Genomic DNA, 18923 nt, shown 5'->3' on the forward strand with positions numbered 1-18923 from the left:
TGGTTTCCAGTTTCTTACCAATCAAACCATTTAGAATGACTACAATCAAGACAGGACTTTAAAATGACTATGATGATATACATTACCTCATCCCTGGCCATTGTTACTCTTTTTTCCCCCAGACACTTCAATCTGTCACATGCACCGTTATATTCTGACATGTCAGACTTGGCTCTGGATGAAAATATTTAGGATTTGGTGGCTGGGAACGACAAACTTGGACCGGAGGCTGTTCGAGCACAATTAAGGGCTCCGTAATACAATGATTCCAGACACTGCCATATTCCTCCCCCCAATGGGAAAAGAAGGGAGTGACTAGCGTACAGACATAGTGGAGCCCTTCTCCCTTTCTGATATTCTGCATATTATGAAAGTAAATAAAACATCTTATTTATCTATGTTACCTAACTAATTCTGATTCAGCTACGACAGGGTGCAGAGACGCAGAGAGGGACAGCATGCTTCGTGTTAACCCGAGGGCGTCTGCCCTCAGAGCCATGTCGCAGAGGCTGCATAGAAGGTCATACCGTGTTGCTGGACCAATCTCGTTATGGCACCTTGATGGAAACCACAAACTGATAAGGTAGATGTATCTTTGTGATAGACACAATTATCTATATCACTGGTGAGAAGTTGTACATTGTAACATCGCAAATTGTTCATCAACAACTTGTTCATCAACAACTAACAGTTCAGTTTAGCAAGCAATGGCCCTTGATACCATATGTCACTCATGTGAATAATAATAGTTTTATTGTGTTTCTGCTACTTCTGTGATTGATAGAGTATCTGCATCATGAAATTAACAAACATGCTTATATTGAGGACATACGGAGGCAAAAACAGTTGGCGCAAAGTATTTGTGCCTAAGTGTGAACAACAGGAGAGTCTGTCCTCTTGACTCTTCAAGATAAACGTGGTTATTTTTCCAATTGAAGTAGATATTGTAATCACACGTCTTCTGCTGCAGGAAACAGTCTCGAACAAACCCTTGTTGTAGCCTTTAGAGGGCTAACGGAAGTACTTATAGTTGTGATCCGCGTTAGATTGTTCATTAACATTGTTCCAGATTTTGGATGTTAATTTAGTATTTGGTCTGCTGCTTTGTTATATACTGTAGGAACCTGATGCAGCGTCTAAGTGGTAAAGGAGGATGGTGATGTTTGTATGTTTAATGTGTCTTCAGCTTTTGTATCAACCAGTGCTGTATTTTCTGATTTAGGTGGAGGATAGTCATACATGGTGGCATTGATGGGTACAGTTGCCTCGTTGTGTTTCTCCGTGCGTCCAGAAACAATCGCAGCAGTTCTGTAATGGATTGCTTCATGAATGCTGTCTCCAGATATGGCGTTCCCTCCCGAGTCAGGACGGACCATGAAGGAGAAAAAACTTTCTGCTTGTTGAATGTAATACATATTGAAAATATTAGCGCTACATGCATCCTTAAAATGTCTTCTTGACCTACACATTGATTACATTCTATAGTGAGTGATGCATAGTGAGTGATGATTTTCAGTAAATCATTTTCAGAACGCAATCACCTCATGTTTGACAGCTTTATTGCTTTCTCCATGTTTTTGAAACGTATAAGCCTTTAAATGACCTTTTACAGACTACTTCTATAAACGAGGCTACACTTGTGGCAGCACCTATTCCTGTGCACCCCCATCTTCTGCATCACTTCCTCTGGCCGCTCCTCCACCTATACCACTTCCTGTGGCCTCCCCTCCACCATTCCCTGAGGCTTATCGTCCACCTTCACCACACTCGTCTGTTGATGTTGGTGATGATGACAATGAGTAAGTCATCCCTGTAAATAATTCAATGTCTTGTTATTACAGATGAATTGTGGGAAGTATCTGAGCTTTGTTATTTGAATGTCTCTTTTTTAGTGTTGACCTGCAAACACTGCTGAAGTTAATGAGCAGCAAGGTTGACTCTGCTTTTGCCGCTGATGCCAACCAAATTAACGTGATCAGGGACAACGTTTATGATTGTGCAATGAGAGGATTTAAGAGAACCCGCTTTAATCCGGAGGCAAAAATAGACATGGTTTTTATGGATGCTGACGGAAAAGGGGCAGCTGATGAGAGTGGTCCCTCGAGAATTTCTCCGGGTGCTAATGTGTGCCATCCATTCCTCTGCAATATTTGAGGGACCTGATTGGCAAAAATGCCTTTCTTGCAACTCTCAAGGTGAGTTACACTTTTACACCAACAAAGACACGTTTGTTTATGGCAATATGTGTGACATTTGATTTTTGTATGTTATGTAATGTCCTTTATTTACTGTTTGCCTTCTGTGTGACAGCATTCTATAATGGCGTATACAAGCAGGTGGGCCGCATGATTGCTGTCTGTCTGGTACATGGGGGTGTAGAGCCACAATTTTTTTCAGAGAGGCTATACAGGCAAGTGTGTGGCCTACAACAACCGGAATATGACTTCAGAGAGAAGTTGGAGAAGTTAAGTCATTTTATACTGTGATGGATGTTATGTTTGTCAGCGTGTGCGCAACTGGTCGAAAGAAGTCAGGTGCAGGAGAGCAGAGATGAGTGAACAGGCACACTTTAATCAGGCATAGGAAAACAGCCAGACGCAACTGCGTCACAACACTCCGGCCCAAAGGAAAAAAATGAATGCTCACAAATACACAAACTGGTACAAAATACAAAACCCCGGGTTACAATAATACCCGCCGCAAAACCAGCCTTCGGTCGTTACACACGTAACGACCGAACAATACCACACACAGACACACGTAGAGTAATGAGGGGATATAAACCCGGTGTGCGGGAAAACATAACAAAACAAATGGAAAATGAAAGGTGGAGCGGCGATGGCTAGAAGACCGGTGACATCGACCGCCGAACGCCGCCCGAACAAGGAGAGGGACCGACTTAGACGGGAGTCGTGACAATGTTACTGTTAAATTGCACTAAGTTTGAAAAGATACTAGTGTTGTAGTTGCTTATGAATACTTTTCCACATGGATTTGGTTTCCTTTTGTTGGCAGTCAATCTTTTTTAAGAGTAGTGATAATCAGTATATTGTTTTGCTAATTTGTCCCAAAACACTGTTATTGGACTATCTAAGATCCAGTTAGCACAAACTGTTGATGAGGCACAGGAAGAGGTCATGGAGGCCTCCGAACAACTGGTCATGTTGGGTCAGTGCGATACGTTCGTACATTGGAGGAGAGGGATGCCCTGGTGGAGTCAGCCACAAAGTTCTACTTAGAAAGCAGGCTACGGGATGCTCTTGAGCAGTGAGTTTCCATATATCTAAGGAATCTCATAAGTTTAGTTAAATTCTTTAGGGCAAATTCATTGTGACTTTTTTTAACTTTATAGATTCAAATAGGGTATGGAGTGTCTAGGTCTCCTGCCTTACATGAAACCTCTTCAGAGAGTTTTTCATCCACGCTGAGAAGCCTCTTTTGGCCAAAGATATAGCTTCTCTCTTCAAAGCAGAGCACTCCCCACCTGGTACCAATCAAAGAGCAATAGAGAGCAGAGTCATATGTTTCTGGAGCGACTGGCCGCTGGAGGTGGAAGGTTAGATGTAAAACCATGATTATTGAAGTAACACGGTCCACATCAGTAAAATATGTCAGCTAATCACTCTCACAACTGTGGGACAGCATTTCATAGCCTTATTCTTTCATGGGCCCCCTAAGAATGTATTAGATAAATTAAATCCCAAACTACTTTCACTTAAGAGTATCGTGTTCTCCAATAAGTGTTACTTACGGACTTTAATGTCCCCCCCTTCCCTTTTTTCAGGGGGGAACACATACCCTTTAACCCTGGAGAAGGTTTTCATTTTCACTTCGGGGGCTTCAGCATTCCTAGGCTGGGATTGCCAGTGGAGCCACAGCTACAGTTCTCTCTGCTACAGCACGGCAAGCGGTACCGGAGCGCCAAGTCTAGGTCCAAGAGGCTTCTAAACAGATTTTAACCCAAGCCATAAGACTACTGAACATCTAATCAAATGGCTACCCAGACTTATTTGCTGCTACTCTGTTATTATCTGTGCATAGTCACTTTAACATCTCTACCTACATGTATATATTACCTCGACTAACCGGTGCCCCTGCACATTGACTCTATACCAGTACCCCCTGTATATAGCCTCGCTATTGTTATTTTACTGCTGTTCTTTAATTATTTGTTACTTTAGTTTTTTTTTAAACTGCATTGTTGGTTAAGGGCTTGTAAATAAGCATTTCACTGTAAGGTATACTGCACCTGTTGTATTCGGTGCATGTGACAAATACAATTTGATTTAAAGGGAATTCATTAAAGGGGAATTATCCTAAATGTTTATTGCATGACTACCAAGTAAGTTTGGAATACTGCAGCCAATGTTAATTGGTGATGTGTCCCTAAAGGATTGGTATTATGAAAGTTTCCGACAGGATTGTCCATCAGCAACAACAAAAAAGGTGTGTCGTGAAAGTTTTCGAAAACATTACAACCAACCAGAGTCAATTTGACACAGTAATACATAATGCAGCTTTAATATTTCAATAAATGTATGATTTCTTAGTGGGTAAACTGAGCATTATGAACAGCAGTTAAGTCATGTATGTCAAGGGACTATGTTACAATATGTGCAATGTTATCATAAATATTACAGTAAATATGGCCATTCCATTTACATGTGTTATGGCAATAAAAACAGACTCTGTAGTTGGTACATAGGTCGTGGTGCAGCAAGTTGACGAGGAAAGTGGAGAAGCACTGGTGGGACTTTGAGTGAAGTGACTGAGGGCAGAAAAGGATGTCAGGGTGCCCAGGAACTTGAAGCTGCTGATCAACTCCATGTCAATGTACAGTAGATGGGAGAATGGTCATTAAGTCTCACCATCTACTTTGTTTTGCTTACGCTGAGGCTGTTGTCCTATCACCATTGTGTCAGGTCCCACAGCTCCTTCATGTACTCATGATCACTGGTGATCAGGTGTATCATGGTAGTGTTGTCAGCATGTTTAGGTGTTGGGTCCATTCTGGGGATACACATTCTTGTGATAATGTACAAAATCTAATTTGTTATTACAGGAAAACCAGTTTGTGAGTCAAGATGATGTTGAAAGCAGAGTTATAAATGAAAACACACTGACTTATGTAAAATGTATAATTGACATTTGTTGGGAGAATAGGCAAACTGGAGTTGGTCCAGTGAATTTTTGCTACCATGTGCTACATGATATCTATTTGTTCCAGTTTTTTAAATCGATATCGACTGGGCTGCAGTGGAGATGGTAAGAAGCTTCGATATCATGGGGACCTAACTTCTAACGTCCTTTCCTGGTACACCCACACAGACACTGCAGTCAAAAACCAGCTGCTCTCCATCCTACGGTGGCTGAAGACGTTTTTCCTGACGTCAAACATTAACAAGAGTGTCGGATTGAAAAATGTAAACAGAAACATGAGCAGATTACTTTTGTCATCTTTACTGGCACAGTGGTTTTAAAATAATGTATAATTGTAGTCACTTTCAATTGACTCATTGACTCCAAGAACCATAGATTGTTTGTAGTTCATAACATTAACACACAACTGACATTAAATGTTGCTTGACCGTAGATTGGGATACACGTTTGAATAACATTGGATATTTGATTGGGCTTAATGCTGCATACCTTGCCGTGTTGTGCATGCCAACCAAGTGCGAATCACCAGAATTAGCTATGATACTTGATGAATCAGGTCTTCTCTGCTGCGTTATCAGCCTCTCCCTTGCCCACTCCAAGCTCCTCTTCATGGTTCCCTTCTGCAAGACACAATTGTGTGAAAATAAAGCAAAAGGAATGGGGACCCTATTCCTTTGAAGCAGTAATATATAGTACTGGGTATATGCCTGAAGTTATTTTACCCTAATAGGCTTTGATGGAATGTAAATATTCCAAAAACGAAGTGAACGTGCACATTAAAGTCTACTCTGTTCGAAAGCTATGTTGTAGATGTTAGCAAAGGTTTTACAAGGTTGTCACTAGCCAAACTTGCTTTATGTGAGCTTTCAGTGTCTTCATGCTAATCTCGAGCTAGCGTGGCTCACGCTAGCATTGAAATGACAGCCAGTCAGGCTGAAGAAGCTGCCTACCTTCAGCTGTTATGCTTAAATATAAGGCTTTTGGCTAAAAACCTAACTCAAAAACATGTCCTGCGTCAGTACTAGCCAATAAGTCACATTTAGGTAGCTTGTCTTCCTTTAGTCACTGACAAAAAGAAAAGTAAAGACAATAGCCCAAAAATCGGAGAACTACCAGGATTTTGAGCAGGATGTTTTTGGCAGTATTTCCATTGTCTAATCTATGTATTCCTGGCCCTGCATTCACACAACAATCTTGCTTGGGCACAAGGCGAGACTCAGATGCAGACACAGGAGGCAGATGGTTGGAGTGTTTATTAATCCAAAAAGGGGTAGGCAAGAGAATGGTCGTGTACAGGCAAAAGGTCAAAACCAGTAGGTACCGAAGGGCAGGCAGGCGGGAATGGAATCCATTAAACAGGCAAGGGTCAGAACCCGGGAGGACTAGCGAAGAGAAAAAGGAGTACTGGAAAAAACCCCGTTGGTTGACTTGACAAACATACAAGACAAACTGGCACAGAGAGACAGGAAACACAGGGATAATTACACTGGGGAAAATAAGCGACACCTGGAGGGGGTGGAGACAATCACAAGGACAGGTGAAACAGATCAGGGTGTGACACTTGCTAGTATGTAATTGATAAGAGAATTTTGTTCTCAAGGTACATAACCCAATTTAATTATATTCCTCAGTCTGCAAACCAGAATTTGTAAGATCTTGGTCGAAAGAAACAGACAGAGGCCCAGCTAAAATAGTCAAAAAGGTTTATTCACAGGAACGTTCTTAAGTCAAGAATACAAAACAATACATTTTATACTGACTTCTCACGCCCACACATACATGTCCTGCTACCCAGCCGACAGAGATTAGTGACCTTGTCCTTGAGACGCACTTCCCGTTCTCTCCCAAATCTCTAGTCAGGTCGGCACCAAGCTCAGACAGTCTGTGTTTAAAATACCATAAAGACATATTGTCTTTACCCTAATTCTGACTAGGACTACACATTTATTGATTATGATTTTATACATTCTAATCAATTCCATACAATTATATGTTACCTTGATAGTATTAACATGGTCCAATGTGTTTCCGTGGCTGTTAAAGTCAATCAATCAATCAATCAATCAAATGTATTTACAAATTTACATCAGCCGATGTCACAAAGTGCTATACAGAAACCCAGCCCAAAACCCTAAACAGCAAGCAATGCAGATGTAGAAGCACATGTTGACAGGTTTTTTCAGCATGGCTTTTTAATAAAACACAAGACACCGCAGTTCACTGCGAGTAGCAGTATGTCCGGGCAGAGTTTGATGCTAACTATATGATATAATATGGCCGGGGTTCGAGGCTACCGACGTTGGCTAAATTAGCTAGCCAGTATCTGACTTAGCTTATGCTAAACACTGCTGATCCTGGTGATAGATTAATGTTAGCTGAATTTTATAGCCAGTGATGAGAAACAGATCCAAACTAGCTGATAAACTTTATGATTCAGTAACAACAATTTTCAAAGACAAAATCGTTACCTTGTAAAGGTTCATACTCTGCCTGCAGTGGAAAAGGAAGTTCCTTCAAACTGAAATCTCTTTGAAAGGAGATCGGGAAATTGGCTAGTAAAATTAGCGTATTAAGGAACGCGTGTGTTAGCGTGTGCAGGTGTATATTTAGCAGCTGTAGGTGTTAATTTGACTGTGCAGGACCGCTTGCAGCTGTTTATTTAGCAAGTTGGACTGCTTGCAAGCACATTTGCACGTGCTTATTTGACTTGTATAGGCGTTAACTTAATGCGCGAAGACGTTAACTTAACGTGTGAACACGTTAATTTGGCGCCTGCACCTGCTTACTTTACACGACCACGTGTTTCATGACCCAATCTGTGTTCCATACTATGGTGTGCATATGAACTGTGGCATTCTGCATGAGCGGAATTCTCAGGAAGCTATGGAAGGCCAAAAGGTTCAAATCGTGTTACCCGTAACACGTCTTAAAACTTGTAATTATCATTTTTCACTTGCTTTTTTCAACTGTCAAATGTCATTTTTTGTACACGTGATTTTTTTGCCTGTCTAGTGTGTGTTTACAGATGATTTGAGCACTTGTTATGATCATTTTTCACTTGCTTTTTTGAAGTGTCCAATGTCATTTTTTGGAAACGCTTGTTATGGTCATTTTTACACGCGTTCATCACACCTGTCCAGTGTGCATTTACAGGTGATGTTAATGCTCTAACTCAGAGACTCTGTCTAGAGTCTCACTCCAGAGACTGGGTGGACCGACCCCCGGGCACCCAGGGATATGGGGGGGAGGGCCGGAGAGGGCTCAGGCTGACCCAGGGAGGGGGGCCCTCCCCCACGGCCACCAGGGGACGACAATACATCCACCCAACTCCCTTCCCCAGAGATATGGGGGGAAAGGGCCAGAGATCTGAGGCAGACCCAGGGAGGGGGGCCGACCCCCGCCCAGGGCCACCAGGGGCCCCACTACATCCACCTAGCTCCCTACAGAGGGCCTAAGAGGGATGGGGCCAACCTAGGGAGAGGGGGGCCAACACCCGGAGAGGGGTGCTGACCCCCACCAACGGCCAAAAGGGGGTGCCATTACATCCAGCCAGCTTCATGCACCAGGGAGATGGGGAAGGGCCAGAGAGGGCTGGGGCCGTCCCAGGAAGAGGTGGGCCGACCCCCTGCCCGTGGCCACCAGGGGGTGCTACTAAATTCACCCAGAGAGGGATGGAGCCGACCTAGGGACTCAGAGCCGACCCCAGGACAGGGGGTCTGACCCCCGCCCGTAGCCACTTCATCTAGCCAGAGAGGGCCCAGTGAGGGAGAGGGCCCAGTGAGGTCCACCAGGGGGCGCCACTACATTCAGCCAGCTCCCTGTTCCAGCTATAGAGAGAAATAGTAATGGCGTATTTTTGTAGGCACTAACACCGCCATAGTTCGTTCGACGGCCTATTGGGTAATAAATGGCGTTTTTATATTTTTTTATTGTTATCGCCGAAAATTACTTATTTGGTAAGTACAGGCTTACGAAATGTTATACGTTTTGTGATTTTTTAAAAAGGGTTTATGCACATAAAGGCTTCATAATTGATTAAGGTCATGTTAAATGACTAATACTATCTCATAGAAGAAAACGTATATGATCTCCTAAGCCCGTCTTAACCTGACCTTATTTTTGGTCATGTTGTCATATTTCTACCATTATTACGTTTACATTTGAGCAATTTAGCACACGCTCTGGTAATAATTTTACTAAATACATATACTGGGACGTCTTTTAGCATTTTCCTCACAGTAACACACACTTTCAGTCTTTAGTCTTATTACACCAATTATTTACAGGATCGGTGGGTCCCCGGCAGGTCGGTTGAGCTAACGTAGGCTATTGTGATTAGCATGAGGTTGTAAGTAACAAGAAAATTTCCCAGGACATAGACATATCTGATATGGCCAGAAAGCTTAAATTCTTGTTAATCTAACTGCACTGTCCAATTTACAGTAGCTATTACAGTAAGAGAATAGCATGCTATTGTTTGAGGAGAGTGCAGTTATGAACTAGAAAATGTATTAATAAACCAATTAGGCACATTTGGGCAGTCTGATACAACATTTTGAACAGGAATACAATGGTTCATTGAATCAGTCTAAAACGTTGCACATACACTGCTACCATCTAGTGGCCAAAACCTATATTGCACCTAAACTCCTAAGTGATATAATGGCCTTAGTCTTGCATTTCAAAGATGATGGGGGGGGGATCTTTGTATTCTCTTTTACCAGATATAATGTATTATATTCTCCTACATTAATTTCACATTTCCACAAACTTACACACCCAAATCTATCTTGAAAATAGGATGTTGTGACGGATTTGATATTAAATCTTATGATGACTATGAAACTTTTCCAATGGGTCTCCTCGTTCTGTGTGAAGTTTGGTGTAGTTATCATTTATGGTACTATGTGATAATAAAGCACATCCCAATGCTGCCCATTCTGTCTCATCAATATACCCCAAAATACATACAGGTATGACCTTTGACCCCCCCAAGGTGGCCCCATGGAAATGTCATTAACATACCAAAACATAACCCACAGACATGAACCTTAATGAAAAATGTCATTAGACTTTGTCACACCAAAGTGGGGAAATTTGGCAGTCTGGGCCATTTGGGATGCATTCTGTGTCTTCAATCATTGTGTAATCCATATTTGGATCTTATTGTGTTTTTTTATGTTTTTTAAAGTTAATTCAGAATGTATATATATTTGTTTTTACTGTGAGCAATAAAACCAAATTATGTTGTCATTGATATCAGAAAAGGGTCAAACTGACAGACTGCACTACACAGACTCACTGTGATGACAAACAAATGTCATTCTGGAGCTCAATTTCACAAATACAGTTGATATTTTTTAATTTCTATACATCAACAAGTTTGCCTCTGAAGTAACAAGCTATAAGTCCATGTGAAAATAAATCCCTTCCATCATTTATTCATTATTTTATAGTAACAATATGATCCTCCAGCCTTCCGTCTTGAATAGTGATTTCCTACTCATTCTAATGACACTATACATCCACCAGATGGGGATGTTTTGACTAAAGTACCCACTTTTCCAAAACCACATCTGTTTGATTATTAGATTAATATATTAATAGTCACTACCCTATCCAAGCCACAAAGCCTGGAGGAAAGGACCTGGCTGCAGTGGAGGAAGGACCTGGGTCATTCATTCCAAAGGCCATTTATTCTGGAACAGAATAATAAATCAAATCAAGCTTTATTTATATAGCACATTTCAGACATGAATGCAACACAATGCACTTCACAGGAAAAAACGATGAATATAAAAACTGAAATATTTACACAAGAAACAAAAGAATAACAATTTGAAACTAAAACACTAAAAAGCACCCTAAGGAAAGCAAAGCTAAAAAACGTGTTTTAAGACATCCCATAAATATGTCCACAGTTTCGGGCCCCCTCAGGTTCTCTGGCAGGCTATTCCTGAGGCTGGTGGCATAATAACTAAAGGTTGCTTCTCCATGCCTCTTGGTCCTAGGCTTCAGGATAGTTAAAAGGCCAGTGCCAGAGGACCTGAGGGACCTACTGGGTACATACAGTTGAAGTCGGAAGTTTACATACACTTCAGCCAAATACATTTAAACTCAGTTTTCCACAGTTCCTGACATTTAATCCTCAGAAAAATTGCCTGTTTTAGGTCAGTTATGATCCCAACTTTGTTTTAAGAATGGGAAATGTCAGAAGAATAGTAGATAGAATGATTTACTTCAGCTTTTATTTCTTTCATCACATTCCCAGTGGGTCAGAAGTTTACATACACTAAATTAGTATTTGGTAGCATTGCCTTTAAATTGCTTAACTTGGGTCAAACGTTTCAGGAAGCCTTCCACAAGCTTCCCACAATAAGTTGGGTGAATTTTGGCCCATGATGTCTTGAGATGTTGTTTCAATATATCCCATGTTGTTTCAACATACCTCATGATGCCATCTATTTTGTGAAGTGCACCAGTTCCTCCTGCAGCAAAGCACCTCCACAACATGATGCTGCCACCCCCGTGCTTCACGGTTGGGATGTATTCTTCGGCTTGCAAGCCTCCCCCTTTTCCCTCCAAACATAACAATGGTCATTGTGGCCAAACAGTTCTATTTTTGTTTCATCAGACCAGAGGACATTTCTCCAAAAAGTATGACGTTTGTCCCCATGTGCAGTTGCAAACCGTAGTCTTTTTATGGCGGTTTTGGAGAAGTGGCTTCTTCCTTGCTGAGCGGCCTTTCAGGTTATGTCGAAATAGGACTCATTTTACTGTGGATATAGATACTTTTGTACCTCTTTCCTCCAGCATCTTCACAAGGTCCTTTGCTGTTGTTCTGGGATTGATTTGCACTTTTTGTACCAAAGTACGTTCATCTCTAGGAGACAGAACGCGTCTCTTTTCTGAGCGGTATGACGGCTGCGTGGTCCCATGGTGTTTATACTTGCGTACTATTCCTCCCAAGGATGAACCGTGGAGGTCTACAATTTCTTTCTGAGGTCTTGGCTGATTTCTTTTGATTTTCCCATGATGTCAAGCAAAGAGGCACTGAGTTTGAAGGTAGTCCTTGAAATACATCCACAGGTACACCTCCAATTGACTCAAATGATGTCAATTAGCCTATCAGAAGCTTCTAAAGCCATGACATCATTTTCTGGAATTTTCCAAGCTGTTTAAAGGCACAGTCAACTTAGTGTATGTAAACTTCTGACCCACTGGAATTGTGACACAGTGAATTATAAGTGAAATAATCTGTCTGTAAACAATTGTTGAAAAATTACTTGTCATGCACAAAGTAGATGTCCTAACCGACTTGCCAAAACTATAGTTTGTTTACAAGAAATTTGTGGAGTGGTTGAAAAACGAGTTTTAATGACTCCAACCTAAGTGTATGTAAACTTCCGACTTCAACTGTACTTGCGGTGGTGGAAACATGTTGTCTGAATGCAGCTGTATTGACCCTCTGGGCACAATAAAGTTTGTTAAGCTTTCATAAATGTCTGTTGAGTTTTTTACTCTGAGAATTAGAACCTAACAGTATTCTGTTCCCACTCGCGGTATCTCTCTTCGGTTACACATGCACGGAATAGCAAAACAGCATAGCGGTCTGGACGGCCCCCGCTGCGGTTGGTGAGCAGTTTGTCATATTCTGGTGTCTGACGAGGATTGGAAATGTCAGGGTGAACCTTCGAGCGGTATACATTTGAGCGTTTCGGGTAAAGAGTGCCTTGCTGCTGGGCGTGTGCCTACTCCTCACCCTTCCTCTTTTGGCACCATGCAGTAGACCGGGGCACAGCTGGGCAGTGGGAAGGTGGTGGGGAAAGAGTGGGGTTCAGGGACTGGCTTGCTGTGACCTGGCCTGTGGTAGCAACCGGGGCCTCGATCCGGCAGCAGAGACGCAGAATCAGAATACCTATAAGAATTCTACTTCAATCTATTCATATACCTTCTCACTGATGGCAATAAATACTCTTCAAGTTACTTTCTTGGGATTCCCTTTCGTTTTACAGACCTTTGCTCCATTTTCCCTTATGTGAATCTTCTGATGCTTTGTGAGAGTACTCTTTACCTTACAACAATCACCATAGACCTGGCACTGGAAATATTTCTCATAATGAATCTCCATGTGCAGGTTCAGATTATATTTGCAAGATAAATATTTGCAAAAAATCCTACATTTCCATTGAATCAAATGTGTGTCAATGTTAGTTTCAAGATGATCTATTACACTTTGTTTTGACTTAAAGCGTTCTACACACACACACACCACAGACAGGTTCTCTCTCACTAGTATGCACTCTAATCATAACAGAAAACAGGGTGTGAAAGGAATCCCCACAACTTGCTCCAATGAAGACCAGCAGTACCAATTTGACTGACCCGTGCACTCTTTGATTCCGGTGGCATTGAACCTGATAGAAGCTCTACTCGCCACACGATCTACAATGAGGATCACACTGTTTTCACGCCGAACACTAGAATAGTGATTAAATGCAGAGAGGGGCTGAGGTTCACTGGTTGGTTCTAGGGACATGGAACCCTCTCCATCAGGTTCTGTTTTGATCTGTTCCATTGAAGTGCATGGAAGAAAGGCTCCCTGTCCATATTCCTCACTTTCAGTTTGGTAAATATGTGAAGGCTCAGTTGAGTCCTGATTCTGACACAAGCAATAGGGAATATAACATTAGGGTCTTTGGACTCCAGAGCATGAAGCTGCTCTCTACCCATAACTGGTCCTGAGCTCCTGTTCATAAATCTGTGTGGGCTCTGGGTCCTCCTGCCCCAGACTGGGTCTCCACTCATGCTCACAGAGACAGGGAGAGTGAGCTGCTGTAGGTCTGGAGGAAGGGTGAAACAGATGACTAAGTGAATTCAGCTGACAACAATAATAAACCAAGACAACATAATTGCGATTTACTTAAAGGGTGTATATGAAACAAGTGGTCATGGAGAAAGAAACCCTTCACCAGGCACCACAGTATTATTTTTCTGTCTATTGATTAAAATGATATCCCTAAAAATGAATCAATATGAATTTTGAAACAACGGTTTGCAAAATACTCTTGAATGTTCGGGACGTTTGGTGTTCTGAAAAAATGGCCTTTGACGTCACTAGAGGAACCAGTCAATCAACTGCAGCATATTAACCAGAAAATGTATAATAATCACAGTAGAAAAACTCATCATGAACTCATTTAGGCCTACTGGAACATGACAGGGAGCCAAAGGTAGGCTACCTCTTTTTATTGTGTCGTGTCTTTGCTATGGATTAAGTGATATGACATGCTATTTTATAAAATAATTTCTCTGTCATTAATATTACCTGATTAAACTAATCATGTAAACGTAATTAACTAGGAAGTCGGGGCACCACGGAAGAATGTTTATAGAGCTGTTGTCTTCCGAACAAACTCTTAAAGATCTGGTCATCTTTTATATTAATAGCAGTCAATTATTAATCGTCACCTTATTCAGTCTCATCTGAACGTTGTAAAATTCTTGATTATCTTCACGAACCCTGGCTAACAAGTTGAATCAGCAATACAAAATTTGGTTTAATTATTTGTTTACTAAATACCTAAATAATCACACAGAATTACATATACACAGGATGGATCATACATTGATTACTAATTATGTCTTACAAGAAAATGTCCCTAGCAGACGGAAACGATATGACGGCTGGTTACACAAAGAAAGGGGGTTGGGTTTGAATGAAAGCGCGGGAAGACTGAGGAACAAAAGGATTGGGTCTCTATCGGACCTTATGAAGCTATGCTATCGTAAATACAGAATCTTATGCATTCTAAATAACCGCCCATTTGGAAAAGGAAAATGCAAGAAATATTTACTCTGAGCTGCGCTTCGATAGATTGGTCATAGATGGAAGGCTGGGCTGCCCAGCAGAGATCTGTCACGTTTCTGACCTTATTTCCTTTGTTTAGTCTTTATTTAGTTGGTCAGGACGTGAGCTGGGTGGTAATTATCTATGTTGTCTGTTTCTATGTGGGGTTTCTTGTTTGGCCTGATATGGTTCTCAATCAAAGACAGGTGTTAGTCATTGTCTCTGATTGGAAAACCATATTTAGGTAGCCTGTTTTGTAGTGTGTTTTGTGGGTGATTGTTCCTGTTCGTGTGTTCATCTGGTCTGTGTTCACTAGTTCGGGACTGTAGCGTCTTCGGTTCTTTCTGTCAGTTTGTTGTTTTTGTTCGTTGTTTAAGTAGCCTATTAAAATATGCATTATCATCACGCTGCAGTTTGGTCCTCCCTTCTTTCACCCGAAGACAGCCGTTACAAGATCTCCCTTGTCCTTTGAAGAATATATATTTTGGTAGAATGGATACATTGTAGTACCCTGTCTCCCTGAAGAGATTGTCCGGCCTTTCCTAGCCCACGTTTACAGCTGCTAACTCGACGTCTAGGATGTATCACTTCTTTAGTGAATAAGAGTTCAAAGTTCATACCAAGTTGCCATACTATAAGCTCATGCTATATTTTGGCTGGTATAGTCGAAATTCATCCTTCCAGCGCGTCGATCGTCACCAGACGTTGAAATTCACCCTTCTAAACATATGGACATCAGTCCTCACGTCCCTGGGAACACAATGTTAATTTCGTTAGGTTGTAGTTGTTCAACCATTCGCAACCAGAGCTCACGCTGAGGTTGGCTTAGTTCTGTAGTTGATATTAGCCCTTTTAAACATATGGACAGCAGTCCTCACGTCATTGGGAACACAAGGTTGACTTTCGTCAATGGGGTTTTGTAGTGGTGGAGAGAAGGGCGTGTTTCATAGTTCACAACCAATGCCTGTTCATTTGGGCGGGGCCACTGAGTGAGCATAGTTCACTTATGAAAACAATTCTATCATTTAGAAGCTAAAATTACACTTAATCTTTTTACAAATAGTTTAATATTTAAACGTTTAAATTGCACAACAATTCCATGTGAATCTGATAACTAGAATGTGTAGACTTTCCAAGAAACAGTTTATGTCGTCCTATCATCAGTAATAATGTCTCAGACGACAACTGATCTGACATCATATTCTTTAAGTACCAACGGATACTTTCAACTGGTTGGATTACCGAAATATGGTTCCGTTCCCAACCTTTTGATGTTACCAGACTCTCTCTATGTTAACAAAGGGCTTTCCAAGAGTCAAATCTGTAGAGTAGAGAGAGAAAAGGGGGAAAGGTATTTATGGAGGTCATAAACTTAGGTGAAATTAGATTGCTATTGGTTTTGAATAGGCTACTGGGTGGATGGGTGGTTGGTTGTTGAGTTATTTTCTAACAGTTGTTTGCCCTGCTAAAATGTTTCATATACACACACTTTAATCAATTAACGTTACTAACCTGCTCTATGCAACTTTATATCTGGTTTAGAACGATATCAAGCAGCCTCCGTAGCTTCTCGTTCTCTTCCTTTGAACGATAGATTTCTTCCTGGTATTCTGCCACCGTTTTATTTAACAGCCCCAAATATCTCATCAGCAGCTGCTGTTAATCGTTCATTGAGAAGCACTCGCAGCAATGATATTTTAGCCATTTTCGCATTATGATAGTCGTTGTTCTGTCCTGTCCGAACAAAATTCCACACGTACTCTCTTGTTACGGAACAGCACAAAATAATGAAGCGCGCATGCTCGGTTGCTCGTTTATCCACTGAGCGACGTGACAAAAGTTTCATTACCGACACCTGCAGTAGAGTCTGTGCAATGGGTTATCTGATTCAATCGTGGTGTCCATAAAGCGACTAGTTGCAAATATTTGAAATGAATTGATCTATGAGTAATAATAATAATTGCCTTTAGATGTTATTCAACGTTGGATACTTAAGCAATAAGGCCCGAGGGGGTGTGGTATATTGCCAATATACGATGGCTATTGGCTGTTCTTAAGCACGACTCAACACAGAGTGCCTGGATACAGCCCTAACCGTGGTATATTGGCAATCTACCACAAACCCCGAGGTGCGTTATTGCTATTATAAACTGGTTACCAATGTAATTAGGTATACGGCCTGATAGACCATGGCTTTCAGCCAATCAGCATTCAGGGCTCGAACCACCCAGTTTATAATAATAAATGATTGATTTGTCAAAGTTCATGGCACAAATATTCTTCCACGAGTAATTCTGGACAGGTCTCCGTGCTTCTGTAACCGAAAGACCCCCGCACAGGAAGCTGTGAACTTATTGGTCAGTATAGTAGAGCCCTGCTTTGCATGAATTTGAAGCCCGAACCCTACCCATGCCCGCAACGTTCAAGCCTTATTCTATCCAGGCCCGATTGCTTCTGCCAAATTTAAGGCCCGGCCCGGCCCGAAACCCAAAATCAGAAATAACTTCCTCCATTAGTAAATCCATTAGCTGCTCCTCTCTGTCTCACTCGCTCTCTGCACACTGCTTACTGTGCATACGCTCTGCTTATGGCAGCTCTGGGTCTGTGAGTATCCATGGCAGCGTCGGCTCTGCTTGAGCTGCTCTGCTCAATAACGAGATGAGAGAGTAGTTAGCTGAGCTACTTTTCATCACTCTAAACTCCGACATAACTCAAGGAACATTACTATTTTCGGTTAAATAATTTATCCTGTTGTTTATTTGAAGAGATTGAAGCACTTATGACACCATGTTATGATCTTAGTCAGATATGACTGTACTGCACTGTACGGGGTCGGGTCGGGTAGCAGAGCTCTACAGTGTAGTCAGAGAGTTGAGAAATGTCGAGAAATCAAAAAGGATGATCTAAATTGGTGAAGTTTGTTCAGTTTCAAACATTGACTCAATGAGAACACTAAAGAGAGAAGAAAGCAAGTAAAGAGAAGAGCGACCTTAGGCTGCTGCCCTATACCTTTCAACGAGACCTCTACGTTCACAAACTGTAAGTAACTTTCATTATTTTCATAAATGGCTGTAACAATTATAGGCTATAGGCTTTATAGAAATATAAAATTATGCAATGTTGATTGTGTAGACAAAGCCTTAGCTAAAACATTATAGTTTGTTAGAATATTTGGTTTGAGCTATCTGGAATCCCCCCTGCCCCACGAGGAATCCCTCAGCTTGAGGTGACCTTTGACATTGACACCAACGGCATTCTGAACATATCAGCGGTGGACAAGAGCAAGGGCAAAGAGAACAAAATCACCATCACCAACGACAAGGGCTCAGCAAAGAGGACATTGAGAGGATGTTGCAGGATGCCAACAAATACAAAGCTGAGGACAATGCACAGAGGGAGAAAATTGCAGCCAAGAACTCCCTGGAGTCGTACACCTTCAATATGAAGAGCAGCGTTGAGGACGACAACATAAAAGGCAAGATCAGCGAGGAGGACAAGAAGAAAGTGGTGGGCAGGTGCAACCAGGCCATTTTCTGGTTGGAGAACGACAAAGAGGAGCACAAGCTTCATTCATCATTACCAAGCTGTACCAGCAAGGAGGGATGACCACCGACACGGTCTAGCTCTGGTGCCAGCTCCCAAGGCTCAACCATTGAACAGGTTGACTAAAGTGAGGGACTTGTGTAATGGACTTTTCCAAATGCATTAGTACAGTATCACTGAATATGTTTTGCTATTCAGGAAATACTCATTTCTACTGCTTGACATTATAATGCCCTTTTATGGCTCAGAGCTATTCGGGAAGTGTTTATTTGTGTTGGTTGAACTGTAAAGAGACAGTAGATAACCCTTTTCTCTAAATGGGTGGAGAATAATAATTTTTTACATATTCAAATATGAAAGAAAACACACT

General features: G+C 41.6%; 1 pseudogene; it reads left to right on the plus strand.

The window, feature by feature from the left end:
- The first annotated feature begins 18075 nt into the window (after nucleotides 1–18075).
- LOC120052144 lies at nucleotides 18076–18616 on the plus strand (annotated as a pseudogene).
- The last annotated feature ends 307 nt before the right edge of the window (nucleotides 18617–18923 follow it).

The sequence above is a fragment of the Salvelinus namaycush genome, chromosome 8 (genome assembly GCF_016432855.1).
Source record: "Salvelinus namaycush isolate Seneca chromosome 8, SaNama_1.0, whole genome shotgun sequence".
NCBI lineage: Eukaryota > Metazoa > Chordata > Actinopteri > Salmoniformes > Salmonidae > Salvelinus > Salvelinus namaycush.